Source organism: Pteropus medius, unplaced genomic scaffold (genome assembly GCF_902729225.1).
Source record: "Pteropus medius unplaced genomic scaffold, Ma_sr-lr_union100, whole genome shotgun sequence".
Classification (NCBI taxonomy): Eukaryota; Metazoa; Chordata; class Mammalia; order Chiroptera; family Pteropodidae; genus Pteropus; species Pteropus medius.
The window spans coordinates 10,265,306-10,282,613 of NW_024349803.1; the positions used below are offsets into that span (position 1 = coordinate 10,265,306).

Below are 17,308 nucleotides of genomic sequence, written 5' to 3' on the forward strand. Positions count from 1 at the left end.
ACAGCGGGCTTGGCGACGCGGCTTTGGCTTTTCCAGGCGCTTCACTGAGCTTTTCTCTTAGCGATACCGCTTCTCCCGGGCCAAGGGCTCAGAGCGTCCTGTAAGGCGCCGGACTTGCCGCTGGCCTGAGAACTAGCGCCCACTCTGCCCCCCGCGGCTTTGGCAAGAAGAAGCTGAGGCTCCTGGTTCCCCAGGGCCTCCGAGCTGCCAGGCCAGGTCTGTGTGGCTTCTATCGCGTCCCAGCACCGGGCACGAGCTAGAGCAGCTTGGTTCTTGGCAACGAGGATTTCATATCAGTTGCAGAGTCTCCTAGTGTATGTAGTTATTTAAGTCCCTTTTCTCTACTCTGGAAGTCGCAGCTCTGTCTAAAGGAACCTGTGCCTTCCATTTTTTCTTTTAAGGGGAGTCAGACATTGAAAAAAAGAAAAGATCAAATTTTCCTATTATTGAAAGAAGGGAATGTATTGACATGCCAGGAAGTAATACCTAGGGTGTTTTGTTTTGTTTTGTTTGTTTGTTTTAAGCTTAAAAGGCAAAAGCAAAACATGACTTTCACTGTGTTGCTCTTGAGAGAACTAGGACCAGAGGTGAAAGTTACTGGGCGATAACTTCGTAGGGTTTTGCAACAAATTAGATCCGTTCAACTCTGGTCAATTTACCGATGGTCCATTTGCTTACTGCTGGAGACAAGCAGGCAAACAAACGCTGGTTGGCCGTCTTTTCGGCTTGTCGTAGAAGTCTATGTGATATTGAGAGATTGGTTGGATTGTAGATGACTTATCAGGTTCCTAGAGTCTGCGACTCCAACTGGTTTCTTTTCTCTTCATTGACTTCTCCCACAAACACACTCAGCTATCTGGAAGCACCTAGGATATTTGCTTATGATTCAGGGTTAGAGCATTTGGCATGCTGCATCCTTGATAATTTAATTGGGGCGGTTATCAACAAATTTGTCTCCTAATCTATTTTAGCAGTCCTTTTTCTTATTTTCAAACTGCAGCTGGGGAAATACTGTTCACCTAAGTATTGAATCAGATTAGCCCATTCTCCATCTGACTGCAATACCCAGGAATGTTTTGTGGAAGAGCAGGCCAATGACTTTTCCCTTATGTTTTTTAAGAGAGTATGCATTTTGACTGTTCTCAATCCTTTTTTAATATCTCATTTATCTTTCATTTCACCTGAAGCTTCTTTACTTTTTGTATATTGTCAACTTGTATGGTGCATACAATTGAAAATTTGATTTATTTCACTCCTTCAGTAAATAATATTTCCTGTTTAATTTTATTCAAAAACTTCTTGAAGTGTATTCCCTACTTATGGTGGGGATTTGCTTCAGCCCTAGTCTCACTGGGGGCTTATTTTCTAAAAAAGACTTCACAGTTCCAAAGTCTGGTCTGTCTATTCTTCTTCAGTCCAAGAGCCTTGGGAAATCAGAGCTTTGGATAAATGATTTAAACTGTTTAAACTCACTGAGTATACTAATTTAAAGTGAAGCCTGTTCTTTTCAAAGTATTACCCAGGGTGCCACTTTTTGAAATACAAAATACAAGTGGAACAGGAAATATTAATCAAAATTATCCTTAAAATAATTGATTCCTTTGATATGCTACTTATTGTGCTACTTATGTACAAGACCCTGTAATGTATATTAGAGAATGCAGGGATGAGATAAGATATGCCCTCAGGGAACTCACAGTCTGAATGACTCTATAGCTTTATAAACATAATTCCAGCAAGGGGCAAATCAAATGGTTTTATGGGTGCTCGCCTCTGAGAGATCTCATTCACTCTTATAACTTTAACTGTAATCAACTCACACATGTACATTGCCAGCCTTGACTTTTCTCCATCTAGTCTCACATCTTCAATTGTGTGGATGTTATCCATCACTTTTAACAAAGCACGTTCTGTCTCCTGAGGACTTAGTCATGACTTCCAATTTCTGTTAATGATATTATCTTTAACTGATCCCTTACTGTAAACTCCTTGACTCATCTCTGACTCTTTCCCCTTTCATACTCCTGTATCTGCTCAGCTTTTAAGTTCTGTTGGCTCTTTATTCTCAGTGTTTTTCACATCTGCCTGTTCCCATGGTCATCCTCTAGTTCAGGACCTTATTCGTGCCTGCATTACCAGTGTCCTTGCAGGTATTTTTACAGTCTCTGGCGTCTTATCCTCTCAGTCCAAGTTAATTCTCCACATTAATTTTTCTATAGAATACATAGTACACACCACGTCTATTTTTGAAAATTTTAGTATTTTTATTGCCGAAGGGCTGACATTTTATTTTTAGCTTTGGATATAAGAGTCTTTATCCTCTTCACGAACTCTCTCTCCCACATAGTTGGCTTTTTCAAATTGAAGTGACCTAGGGTTTTTCCAAACCCCCATAACTCTTATTGTCTGTCTGCTCCTTCGTACATATGTATTACAGCTTTGTATAGGTTTACTCACGTGATGTACTTTGGGTTTCTGTCATTTGCCAGGCATGGCACTGGGTTTGGTAATACAGTGGCAGGCTACACAGACCTGTCTCTGCCCTTTTGGAGATTTTAGCTTAATGGGGGAAATAGATATCAAATCATCACACAGTTCCTTTGGAAATGGCAGTTAGTGTTATCAGTGAAAAACGGGGTGCGGTTACAAGCACGTAATAGGGGAATCTGATCTAATGTGGAGGGCAATGAAGAGAGTTAAGGAGGGTTTCCCTGAAGAAGTGACAATGAGCTGAGAGTTCAAGGATGAGTAAGAAGTAGAAAAATAGAAGAGCATTCCAGGCAAAGGGAACTGCTTTTGCAGAGATCCCTAGGCCATTAATAGTTATTCTATCTTCTTAGTAAATTAATTTATTTTTCTTCATCCTACTACTATATATACTTGGTATCTTGCATATAGTAGGTACTTAGTAAATGTTTGCTTGAACTATCTATTTTGGGGATTTGGACAAACTCTCCAGTTCTTTCTAGGGTTCACCATAATCACCCACACCCCTCTTTGGTTAGCATCACATCACCCTTTTCAACAAATTTATAAATTCTCCCACGTTTCCCAAATTTTTGGATGCTTTTACATTGATTGCATTTTTTAAAACTTTATTTTGAAGTAATTACAGTTACGGGACCTTGCAAAGATAGTACAGATTCCTGTGTGTGCTTCACCCAGTTTCCCCCATTGGTAACATTTTATATAACTATAGTACAATATTGAAACCAGGATATTGGTATTGATGTAAGTATGTGTATAGCTCTGTATCATTTTATCACATGTATATGTTTGTGTAACCACTACCACAGTCAAGATAGTGAACGAGTCTGTTTTGTTGGCCTCCAGCTGCATATTGATTTGCTCTCTTACATGGGCAACTGACAATAGTTTTTCTGAGAAGTTAAGCCCAACTGTTCTAGAAGCATGAATTTGGCCTCTCTTGGTTTTTAGTAATAAATAAATGCAAAGTAAAATTCTGGTTGGCACATTTTAAAATTTGCTATTATTTTACTTTACAAAGCACCCATAAGAACAGGGTGGAGGTAGTCCTAAAAGAAATTAATCACTATGAACTTCCTAATCTTTACGGTCAATGTGTGAAGAACGGGAGATGCTTATCATGTTTCTGATGCTTGCTGTCTTGTTTCCAAGGAAAGATTGCCACCTAAATTCAGACAGTGAGTTCTCAAGAAGTCTTTGAAGCTTTAGCAAGAATTAGCAACACCTTCTTGTAGGGTCTTTTGATTTCACTAGGAGATCTTGCCTTTCTGTCGCCTCTTATTCTCATTAAGAATTTAAAAATAGTGCCAGGGGCCAGGAATTTCAGTGGTTTTGCCTTGTACCTCTTTGATTTCTGATTCGGCAGTTTTTTTTTGTTTTTTTTTTTTCATAAAAGCCATCTGTCACATTGTCTTGTGGGTAAAGGTATGGAATTATTGACAAAGGAAAATTCTGTTACCTCTGGAAATTGGAGAACAGCTGCCTTCACTAAGCATTGTTACTATGATCATTGGGACCATTTAGATTGGAATGAAAGATATTCCAAATAAGAGCTGTTTTGCAGAAACAGCCCTCCTACCACATGTATCTCTGATAAAGGAAAAGTGTTTTGACCTCATTCTATAAAATCAGAAGAATAAAGAATTAGCTATATACTCAGATACATTCATATTATAGTTATTGGGGGAGTGGGGATAATAAGACTGTCATGCTTTCTATTAAAAATGAAAAGTGCTCCAGTGGGAAGAGTTTCCAGCCTATAGGATCTATTAATATTTGGAGGTCTTTACCACCTAGAAAATTATTATAGAACACATGATTCTTTTGTTTTATGAGTGTTCTAAGACTTTATGAAGCTTTCACAAAATTTTAAGTTGTGACTGATAAGTGGAATGAAGAAAAGGAAAGCGTTGTGAACATGATCAAGCATGATTCACAGGAATTTTACCTTTGCAGCTAGGTGGTATCACCTATTGAGATGCTGAGGATTAGGAGAGGATTGTGTTAGGGGATTAAGGAGGAAAAAGTTTAATTTTGGACATGTTGAGCGTACAGTGTATTTTGGACTTCAATTTAGAGGTGTCCAATAGGCAGTTGGATATTTTGAAGTGTGTTCCATACCAGACAGTTCTCTAGTTCTCAGGGGACAGCTGGGTGTTCTACAATTTAACTCAATTCTGACACTGTCTACCAAAAGATAGTGTCATATCTCACAGGTTAAGGGCTCAGTCTTACAAGACTGCTCCTGCTTCAGACACCAGTTGCAAGTCCAAGTTGTTCTTCTGTGCCTCTGACCAACCAGCCATAAATCATAGGTTCCCATGACTCCCTCCTCGGGTTCTATCATTTGTTAGAACAGTTCACAAAGCTCAAGAAAACATTACCAGTTTATTATAAATGATATTATAAAGGATACAAATGAACATCCAGATGAAGAGGTACATTTAGCAAGACTGAAAGAGTCGCGAGTATAGGTACTTCTTTTCCTGTTAAACTGAAGTGTGCCACCCTCCTGGTACATGGATGCGTTCACCAGCCTGGAAGCTCATCAAATTTCCTTCAAGAGTTTTTATAGAGCTTTACTCTTCAGTCCTCCCCACCCTCAATTCTTCCTCTTCCCAGAGGTTGGTGGGTGGGACTGAAATTTCCAACCCTCTAAGCACTTGGTCTTTCTGGTAACAAGTCTTCTCCTGAGGCTTTCTAGAGGCTCCAGCCTAATCATTCATTAGCATTAACTCAGGTGTGCTCAAAATGGACTCCTTTTGAATAACCAGACACTCTTATAAGGAAATTCCAAGGGTTTTACGAGCTTTGTTCCAGGAACCTGGGACAAAACCCAATATATTTATTATACCACAGATACAAAGGTCTAGTGTTTAAAACTGTACTGCTGATGATTATTTGGGAGTCATCAGCATATTTATCAGTGGTTCTTAACCTTTTAAGGATAACAGCCTCAACACTCTTTCCTGGAAAAACATGCATTTGCCTAAAGAATCACATAATTTCAAGGGGTTCATGGATTCCGTGAAATCCACACATCAATCTTGAGTTAACAGTTCCTATTCTTTACTGATCCCAAAATCAACCACAAAAACATATAGCAAAATTTTAAAGTCATGTAATTTTGAAATGGTAAAAAAGTGTAACAATACAGTTTTAAAACTCATGTAAGGTATCACATGGGGGACTTGACTCTGAAGAATCAGATTTTTGCCCAGAGTATGTTAGTGATCTTATGTTAGGTGTATTATATCTACAAAAAGGGTTTTGTGTAGCAGATGATGTAGCAGGCCTAGGAGGCAGAGCTAGGTTAGTTGGAGATCCAAAATAGGACAAAGTTAGACATTGTGGGCCTGGGCACAAGCAGAGTTGCATAGTTGGAGATCACAAGTGGCTCATGATATTGGCATGATTGTTACTGGCCACAGTGTGGATGATGGATCAGATAGATCCTGAGTGGTACTGTAATAGGAAAGCTAATATACCAATTGCTGGAAGAGGTGGGCTGAGTCTGAGTCAAGCACCATGGATAGCTCCGAGGCAAAAGTGTTTACTGCCTCTAAGAATCTGAAGCAAGTAAGGCTTTTCTTTCATCAGGAGGCAGCTTTCCTGTCTGGGCAATACTGCTTCTGGCTCTGCCATGAAAGATGGTAGTCAGGATCTCTAAGTTCTTACATGATTGCAGTCTTGAATAATAATTTAAACTTATGGTCCAAGACAACACCGTACCCATGACTAAATAGCTTCACTCTGTTATGTCAGTATCAAAAAAAAAAGTAGGCATTTGAATGCATTCTAGTGGATTTCCTGGACAATTTATCATCTTAGGAGACATTTATTAAATGAACCTCAGCAAACCCAGAGAATTTCTCAATCTTTGTAAAACTCATCACAACCCTTGTCACTCTTTGTCCCAGAGATGGTTCTTGCTCTCTTCGACTTCCAGATTATGCTGTTTGCACCATAAGTTCTTTCTTAGTACATTTATTCTATCTGGAGGGATCTCTTTTTGCCTTTCGGTCTTCAGACATTTTCATCTACACTGAAGAATAAACGAATAGAATTTAATAGTGAGAGGAAACCTTTAAGGCCATGTAGACCATATAGCTCTTTGTGATTTGTACCATACTTTAAAAGGATAAACATTGCCGTACCTGATTAGAAAGAAACGTGACTGTTAAATTGCTTCCAGTTCTTGTGACTACCAAAGCATGTCTATAGCAATTGTTAATGTTATACAAGGGCTGGCTCTATTAATATTTTATTACTTAAAAAACTCACTGCAGAAAAAGTAAAGACTATTCTTCATATCCCTTTTAATCTAATTTCACCTGATTTTTCTATTCTGAGAAAAAAATCATCTTTTGTTTGAGTGTAAAATTATGAAGCCTTTTCCTGGAAGAAACCTGCAGGTAATCTCTAATTCATTCTTGGCATTTTTTAAATTGGGGAAAACAGAACCAGAGAGGCTACTTTCTCACTGTCATATGCTATTATGTAAAGTGTCAGAGTCAATTTCAAACACTTAAATTAAAAAAAAAAATTGTGTGCACAGCTTTGCATTTTAGGATTTTTCAAACTATGTGTACTGACTTACATACTACTTATTTTAAAATATATTATTTTACCATGTAAAGCCTGATTTTTCAGTCTTAATTATTTATTGAGCAATCAGGGTTGCCTCTTATCAAGACGATTAAATTTAAAATTACATATTTAAGTATTTTCATGATTAAGTTTGTGAAATTAAAGCAGAATATATTTTAGCAATCTTGGTTGTCATAAGTATGTTACATTCTATGCTTGTGAGACGCAGCCAAACTGAAAAGTGCTATTTTATAAACTTTCCAAAGTTGTTAGAGGCTGCAGAAAAGCAGAGCTTTGATTAATCTGTGGAGAGAGGATGCTTTGAACCTCTAGAAACACCAAAGAGTGAATTCATAATTTAAAAAAATTTTTTTAAGGATTAAAAATAGTTGCAAAAATACTGTGTGGTGGGCCTGAAAAAATTGAATGAGAATTTGATTGAGTTAATGGGTCCAGAAGTTTACCAGAATACAAGAAGTAGAAGAAAAGAAGAGAAAAGAAAAACAGCTGCCAAAATCTTGGGTTTTAAATAGTACGAGGGCATATTTTTTCTTCTAAACTTTCTTCTTTTGGGAGGCAAGTGGGAACTTTGGAATACATTGGAAGGCCATGAGCTGTCTGCAAGGAAAGTTAATCTTTGTTGATGATGTTATCCTCTTTGTATTGTCTTGAAAGGAGGCAGATATTACCTTTTAAAATTAGAAAAGAATTACGTAGCAATTACTTTTGCTTAATAGGGAAATAAATCCTTTGGCAGAGAAATACTATGTATCACCAGAACTCTTCAAGCATCATTGAGGCAGCTGTATTTAGGATCTTTGAGTTTAACTGTCTCACCAGAAACAAAGGGAGTACATGTGATTTGAAATTAAGGCACAGTTTAGTATCGATTTCTGATATTCTGGGTTGTGGAGGACCTAATCTCTTTAGGGGCAAATACAAGCACATCAAGTGTTCTTGGGCTTTAAAATGAATAATTGTGAGTTTGTGACTTATCTAAGCAGTGTACTTATTTGGTATATCAGAAAATTGTCAGTGACAAAAGGTAGCATTTTTTTTTTTTTTGGACTGAGCGTTTTGGAGACATCAGAAAATCAAAATTTTGTTTCAAATTGGGGGATGGGAAGAGTTTCTGGGGCTCACAGTTGACTCATTGATGTTTTAGTTAGTGGTTCCCAACTCTACCAGACTTAACACCATCTTAAAACATATTTTGTAGTACATGCTTTGCTCTCCTGAAGTGAAATTCATAAGTAAGATAGTTGTCCTCTTATGTAACTTTTTAAGAGTTCTCATAATGTCCTAGCTGTATTAAGGGAGAAAGCAGTAAACTATATCACTTAAATAAGTACTCAGACACTACTAACCTAGCAGGAAGTAATAAAGTAGTGATATATGTGCAAATGTATGTAGTTTGGTTATTGAATGCAGACTGACATAGGTATGTTTAATGGTTACTTAAATACAATAAGTAGTATTTTTTTTTTATGTGACTTTCTGAAATTAACAGATTTTGGTAAAGTTCCTAATATGACAAAGTACACCCTTTTCTGTATTTATATAAGAGTTGCAGTCTTGGAAAACTGATTGTATGGTAAATGATAAAAAACGTATTTTGTGTTTATATGTAAAATGGAGTTAGTTTCTAGGCTCAAATACTTAAAAATGGGTTCCTTGCCTACATGACTGCATAGTGGAAACTTTTTTAGAATGTGGGACAATTGTCCCATGCATTGCAGAACATCTGGCATCTTTAGTCCTTGCCCACTACATATCAGTAGCACCTGTTGTCGTTTTGACAGCCAAACACACTTCCATGGATTTATAAAATATATCCTGGGGATTGGTGCTGTCCTGTTCAGGCCTGCTGAGATGCTTAGAGCGTGGGACTCCAAGTGGTATATATCTTAGTGTACCACTCTTGCACCTCTCCTTTTCCTGGCTTGTGACAGTGTATGGTATAAAGACATGGGAATAAAATGTGCTATTAAACATTCATCCTCCAGAGTATGTATAGCCTTCTAATAGTCTAAATTATTTATTGTGTTTATTGCTTTTTATCTTTCCTTGATGAAATGTAAGCTCTGCAAAGGTAGGCTTTTTTGGGTGAAGGGATATCTGTTTATTGCCTAAAACAGTGCCTGCATAGCTATTTAAATATTTGTTGACTGGCTGAATTAGAGTACAACTTCAGCTTTGTTTTGTATTTCCAAGTGCATACTGTATCATTATAATACTAAATTGCATTTCTCGAATATGCCACGTTGTTTCAAAATTCTTTTGTATGTGTGTGCTCTGCACCTAGAGTCCTTGTCTTTTTTTTTTTTCCTCCCTTTTTTACCTGGCAAATTAATAGTAGTCTTTCAGATTACTCATCCTCACTACTTAACATCACCTCCCATTGGACCCCTCATTTCAGTACGTCAGTTAATTGTATCTTTAACTTAAAAAAAAATTTTTGTATCTTCTTTTATGGTTACACTTATCATGTGTAACTTACTTACATTTCTGCTTTCTTTCTGTGCTGTTAACTCCTTGAGGGTAAAGAACTCTATCTTATCTCTCTATTACCAGCACCTAACATAATACCTGGTAAATTAAGATATTCACATATTGAATTTCAGCCTGAAATAGGTTTTAAACTGAATCTTTATAGAGTTCAGTCATCCTATTTTTCTTTTTTTGGTTGTGTTTCTTTCATCTCTTCCCCAAACCAAGATCTTCTCTGAAATGCTAAATGATGAACATTATGAACAATTTTCTTTTGAAGTTCCTAGTAGTTTGTGGAATAATGGATATATTAAATTTGATTGACAATCACTTGTTTAAACACTAATTTCTTAGGGTTCACAATTCCCCTGTTGAGAATTATGAGTTTAATTTCTAAAGAACATATTAATTAAATGAGACAATAGATATGAAAATGTTTAATAAACTGTAACATGCTAAACAAGTGTCAAGTACAGGTATTATAAAAAATATTTCTTGTCTGTCTACCTTTTCTTTCTGGGTTGGTTGTATGGGAGAGAGAGCACTATAAAATGATTACTCCTTGAATAATACTCTTTGGTATTCTTAACTATGATGTTATAGTCTCTTTGTGTCCATGTTGTAACACCTAAAGTTAATTATAAAAACTGCACAAATGATTGCTTCGTACATTTTGAGCATTTTTAAAAATCTCAGGTAATGAAAAATTTAGATTTTTAAGTTCAGCACTCATATACTTATTTATTTCTTGCTAAGTATTTAGCTTGCTCTGAAAGAAAGCTGTTATTAGGTGAGAAAATGTATTTTTGTCTGAATAATTAGGCTTTAATCATGCATACGCATATGATTATGAATAACCAAGAGAGGCATTAGTATACTTGTAAAAGCAATTTTTTTGTACAAAAATAGAATTCCTCTGAAGTCAGTATTTGTATGGTACTTTTACAGTTTACAAGGGGTTTTACTTGTGTTATCTCATTTGATCCAGCACTCTGAATGAGCTATGTGGTAATATCACCATTTTTTAATTGAAGAAACATTCTCAGAATTTTATTTTTTTCCTAAGTCACAAAACTTATAAGTAGTAGAACTAGGATTCAAATTCAGGTCTTAAAAAAGGCCAAATTATTTGTTTTTCCTACCACACAATGCGTATATTAGAAATAAAGAACATTATGTTTCAGCGATATATACATAGAGCAAAATTTTAATGAAATAAAAAAATAGTTTGATATTTTCTTATTAATCTTTGAACTGTCATTTTTCATTATATAATAAACTGATCATTTTACCCCAAAACTTCTGTTGAACACATTTATTTCTCCTCATTTTTGTGTTAGATCTCATTCATGGGAAGTCTTGGACTTAATAATTTGGCATTCAAAACCTTTCTTGAATAATTTTTTCAAAATACAGGGTGTTAATTCACCCTAGTCATGGGTAGTTTATTCAGAAGGGCAATTAAAGACTGTTCTAGTTTGCCTTTTTAGGATATATGGCCAGTTTTCTGATTACCTCTTAAGTTTTTCCTCTTTCCTATTACTAAAGAAGAATGAAAATAGGATTATCATACAGCCCCGTTTGCTCCAACACTCTTGGTTTGTGTGTATTATTTTGTGACGATTATTATCATGCCCTTTTCACTCTTAAAATTATCCTGGTTTAGATGATACTTTTGAAGGTTTATTTTCTATTGTATTGTTATGTAACAAATCACTCCAAAACTTAGCTGCTTAAAACTTCTATTATCTCTCAGTTTCTGTAGGTCAGGGGTTCAGGTATCACTTAGCTGGTACCTCTGTCCCAAAGTGTCTTGTGAGGTTTCAGTTAGTGTGTCAGCAGGAGCCACGTCTCACCTGAAGGCACAAGTGAGGTACAGTCTGTTTCCCAGCTCACTCACACGGTTATTGGCAGGATTTAGTTCCATGCGGGGTATTGGACTGAGGGCCTTAGTTCTCTGCTGGCTCTTGGCCAATGGCCTCTCTCAGTTCTGTGTCATGTGGGACTCTTCATAGGGCAACTCACAGCATGGAAGCTGGCTTGCTCTCGCTCGCTCGTGTGCACGCGCTCGCGCGCGCGCGCTCTCTCTCCCTCTCTCTCTCTCTCTCTCTCTCTCTCTCTCTCTCTCTCTCTCTCTCCCTTAGGGCAGCTCTCTACTGGCATAGGCTGACTTCTCTCTCTCTCTCTCTCTCTCTCCTACTCTCTCCTCTCTCTCTCTCTCTCTCTCTCCGTGGGGGCAGCTCACAGCATGGGCTGACTTTCTCTCTCTCTCTCTCTCTCTCTCTCTCTCTCTCTCTCTCTCTCTCTCTCTCACACACACACACACACACACACACACACACACACAACTGAAATGATGTTTTATCACTTCCTCTGCATTCTCTGTATTTGCTAGAATCAAGTCACTACTTCCAGTCTTCATTCATTCAAGGGGAGGTAATGCATAGGGCTTGAATACCAGGAGGTAGGGATCATTGGAGATCATTTCAGAGGCTGCCTGTCACAGATGGTCACCCTAGTAAAAAGGAAATGCTTCCACATAATATTTCTCCACAATGGAATGCAACTCATTACCTGTTTCTGTTTTCGTGTTCCTGCAAGAAGAAACTAGCTTCAAGCTTCTCTTCTTTTTGTTAATGATCAATACCATTTGTACACCCTAGAGATTCAACTCTCATTAGAATTAACTAATTCCCAAATTTGATGTCTATAAACATTCTGCTGAAGGGATCCATGTACATTTTCACATAGCATGATTTAGGGAGCACATAAAATGTAACAGGTTTTTAAGATACACATTTACGGCAGCTCAGTTGCAGCTTTGAATGTGTAAAATGTGTAAAATGAGCCAAGTTATGAAGGCTTGCTAAGTCATTTGTTTGAAACCTGGTGCCGGAAGGCGAAGTTCATAGTCTGACCCTGGCTAGCTTTGCTCTTTTTCATAGGCACAGACTGTATGCTGAGCTTTAGCTGGCTGTTTGACATATTCACTCTGTTGGTTGGGAGGATGCAGGGATCACCATGAACACAATCCCTTCCAGCTACTGGAAGCTACACAAAGTAATTTAAAGGGCATTGTTGTTTTGAAGTGAGTAAGCCATATCTTGAAAGGTCAGAACATCAGAAACCTTAACCTTCTTGCTCTGGGCAGGAAAGAATAAGGAACCTCAGTGTTTCTCATATTTCTGGAATAAATAAGAAGTGTGTATATCAAACTGTCCCCCCCCCAGCATTCGTACTGTTGTTGACAAGAATGAAGAAGAATCTCCAAATTTCCTTCACCCCTACATCACCACTATTCTTTCCCTTGAGGTCTTCAAGATTAAGCTCTTTACAGTAACTACCACAAGAAGCCCAGGACTCTAGGGTCATTGCTCACATAACTCTGTCCATTTACTGTTATATCTGGATCCCTTGCCTTTCTCCTGCACTTTTCACTGGATTCTCTTATCTTCAGCCTCTTCTGTAAACATTTCCTTCATTTTTCTTAATTTTCCTTCATTTTTCTTAGATTTTAACAGCTTTTTACCCGATGACACTCTCTTCCCCAGTCTCTCTCACCTGCAGTCTTCTCTGCTGGTGGCTCTTTTTCCTCCCATACTCCTCGTATCACTTGCCCTAGAGGTGGAACTAGAGCCTTTTCCTCAATCGTTCTTTTCAGATTCCTCTCTTTCTCTCTTCTTGAAACACCACAACTCTGAATCTCATCAGACTACCTTGTTGTCATTATCTGTAGGCCCCCCTGGGTCATTCTTCCTTATTTCTTTAAGATTTTAGCTCTTAGTTCATGATCACTTTTTCTAGCACTACTTCTATGTTAATTTATGGAAATTTTATTACGTATGTAGACAGTGTTTCTAAAACTCTCTAGACTTCGCCAACAATCATATCCTCTCTCGTACCTTGAGGTACTTCTTCCCATGGCCATTTCCTAAACTTTGACCTTACTAATAACTAAAATCCCTCCATGATCTCAATTTCAAACATCCTGGCCACCACCTTCTGTCCTCTCAAACCATACTTTCTACTACTCCAGTGCCAACAATCCTTCTTCAATCCCTCTGTTACCTACAGTATATTAATTTTACAACTTTTTCGCTGGCCTTCAATAGGCCTGCCATTATAATCACAACTTTGCATGTACCCTCAACTGAGCTGACTCCTTCCTTTAGTTTTGTCATCCTTGTCTGATGCAATTCCAACCCTGTTTAAATCTAACTCTCTTTTTCATGCCCAAATCTGTACATTTTAATGTACCTGGAGGCAAGCCATGCTGACTTAATCTCACTTTAGATTCATAATTGTGAACCTCAAGAGGATAAGTGCTGCCTGGCAGTCCTGGTACATTTTCCTGGCCCATTCAGTGTCTTATTTCTTCTCTTTCTCCAAACTGCCAGCCTTCCCACCCCACTCCTTCACCCCCACCCAGCCATTTTTACTCTCAAAAAATAGAAGCAATTAGAGAGAATGTCATAAGCTCTCATTGTCATACTCACCAATTAAGTTCCTCTGGTTATTGTACTTTCCATGCTCTACTTGGTCAGTAAATCTCATTCCCCCTCAATTATTCATTAACATTGTTCCATAAGTTCTCCTTCTGCCCCAATGTAGCATCAGTTTTTCTTCTCTATTAAATGTCTATTACCCAACAAGTATGCTCTAATTTATTCCACCTTTCAAAAAAGCTCTCCTGACTGCACTTCTCCCTTTACCTATTATTTTATTTCCTCCTTCCTCTTTACAATGAAACTCCTTGAAAGAGCTGACTGTATTTACTTTTTCTAATTCTTCTTTTCCCATTCTCTCATAAACCTCTCCAATCAGGCTTTGGCCCACCACTCTGCCCGTTGTGCTGTTATCAAGATTGATGATGGCCTCCATGCTCCTAAATCCAGTGGTCAGGTCTTCATCATCATCTTACGCTACACATTAGTAGTATTTGGCATATGTGGTTACTCCTTCCTTGAAACATTCTCTCATTTGGCTTCTTGGGTTTCTTTCTACCACACTGGTTGGCTGCTTGTTCAGGTGCTCCAGGGTTCAGTCTTCAGGCCTTGGTTTATCCATGGTCACTCCTTCAGTCAGCTCATCCCATTTATATGATGAAAATTCCCTGATTTGTATCTCCAGCTCACAGCTCTCTCCTAAGCTCTAGACTTATGTATCCAACTGACAACTTGACATTCTCACTTGGATATCTAATAAAATTCTTAATCTTAACATGTTCCAAACTGAACTTTTGATCTTCTCACTCAAAACTGGATCCAATCTTTCTCATCTCATTAACTGGCAACTCAGTCTTTCTTGGCTCTCAGGCAAAAACCTTAAGTGTTACCCTTGGCTCTCCTCTTCTTTTACACCCCATACCTAGGGTGTAATTTTGATGGTCATTTCAGCATCAACATTTATCTGGAATCTTAGCGAAGCTTACTACCTCTAAAACTCTTGGTCTAGTCCAGGCTACCATCATCTTTCTGAAATAACAGCATTATTGAAATTATTGAAATAGCCTCCTACTTAGTCTCACTGCTTTAGTCCTCTAGTCCCTTCCATACATTTGTCTGTTCCTAAAATTGCAACCAGAGCATTGCTTTCAAAACAAGTCAGATCATGTGCCTATTTTTCCAATTCACACCATAAAAATCAAAATCCTTACAATGACCAAGGCTCTGTACCAGCACTGTGCAGTGGAAAAACCATGCAAGCCACATATATAATTTAAAATTTTCTAGCAGCAATGCTAGAAAAGTAAGGGGAAAAAAAGGAATTTTAATGTATCTTATTTAAACCAATATATCAAAATGATATTTCAACATATAATCAGTGTAAAGAATTATTAATGAAATTATTTTGCTTTTTTTATATCAAATCTTCGAAATCTGAGGTGTATTTTACACAACTTAGGTACTGAATTTTGATTGCAAATACTTGTTTGGTATTTAGGTTTCATAAAATTTACAGTTGAAAAAGTGGATTACATACCCAAGTAGTTTTAAACACTTAAAAGTTTTCTAATAACTGAATCTAGTGTTGGTTTTTAAACTTAAATTTTAATTAAAGTTAAATTTAAATTCAGTTTCTAGCCACATTTCAAATGCTCATTAGCCATATGAGGCTGGTGGCTGTAGTTGAACAGCACAGCTTTTTACCATCTGGCCTCTCTACTTTGACCTCATCTCCTACTGCGTTCTCCTTTGCTCATTCTACTCCAGCTATGTGATTCCTGTTCTTTGATCACAGCAGACACTTCCCATTTCAGAGCCTTTGCATCTGCTGTTCTCTTTGCCTAAAAAGCTTTGCTCCCAGATAGCTACAGGACTTCATCCTTCACCTTCTTCAGGTCTTTGTTCAAATGTTACCTTCTTAGAGAAGCTTTCCCTGACCAACCTATTTAGTATCTGTACCAATAGCTTTCTCAAATTTTTACACTTCCAGGCTGCCTTTTGAAAGAAAAGAGGGCTGACAGGGAGAGGTGACCTGATCTACAAAGGAAAGCAGTGAAATAATAAGAATTGTCCCATACACACAGACAAATAAATGAATATGTTAAGGTAAAAGCACAAAGTAAAATAAGGTTGAACAAATGACTGTATCACCTCAGCTTGCTAATACCTAGGCAGCTCAGAGGATTATTTTTTTGTGTGTACATGACTGACCTTCTTATAGATTGTAAGCTTCTTAAATCAAGGCTCTGCTTTAACATTCTCTTCTACCCTCTTTGGCACCTACTACAGAACTTTAACCAAAAAGCAGTCTGAGTTCTCCAATTATGGGCCACCTGTTGATTAGCCTTTTGTGTTTTACATTTTGTGGTCACCTCTCTATCCTCCCTCCTTTTTCAGTGCCAGCTAACTTTACACTCGCTGATGGGTGTTGGCTTCACATGCCCTGTGGCTGTGATTATGACCCTGATTCTTTTTCTTTCCTTGTCCATTCTTGTGCACTTACCCATTTTCCCAAACCAGCTCCTCTAAAGAAGCCTTTACGGATTTTCCTGGTTTATTAACTCCATCCTCAGAGCTGCCTTTATGTGTATATATTTGTTTTGCATTCAAGTAGGGAATGTAAATATGTAAACATAGTTACAATAGAATATCATTAAGGGCAGAGGCAGTGCCTGAGTATTTTAAAAATATATTTAATGACTTCATCATACAGTAGGTACTCAGTGCTTGTTAAATGGAATGAAACAGGCACAAAACAGAAAAGAAAGTTGCTACTAATGGGTGAAATCTATGTTGTTTAAGATACAGGTCTCAAAACCAACTACCTTTTTAAAGAGATGTTGAGAGGCAAGAGATGTTGAAGCTGTGGGAGAGTGTGTGGAGAGGAGCAGTAAAATCAAATACTGATTCCTAAGTAACAGGGAGGATATAAGGTCTGAGTTGCTCAGAACTTACCATGTTGGAAGAGTAGGAAAGCACATGTGCTCAAATGGACTGACAAAACTATCTGTTTTTATTACAGGAATGCTGTTTTCAGTTTTACCCTGGATTTTCTCTTGGTATATTATTTCTCAGTGTATTTGTACAGTTGTTTGCATCCTTATTTAACATTTGACACTGACATCTGGGTAGCGATCATCCCTCATTTCTTTGTTACCCAAGGGATTGGGACACATAATTATTGAGTCTTTCTAACACTATGATTCTGTTATTTTGAGGAAACCAGACCCTGTTGACAGGTACTTTAATGGTGGCATGGTGGGCACAAGAATTTTCATCTGTTTTTTTTTTTTTTT

At 37.5% G+C, this 17,308-nt stretch overlaps 1 protein-coding gene across 2 annotated transcripts in view; it reads left to right on the forward strand.

Annotated features, from left to right (window-relative positions):
• Nucleotides 1–17,308, forward strand: part of ARMC8 (armadillo repeat containing 8) — a 90,432-nt gene that overhangs the window by 554 nt on the left and 72,570 nt on the right. The gene's annotated exons all lie outside the window — the stretch shown is intronic.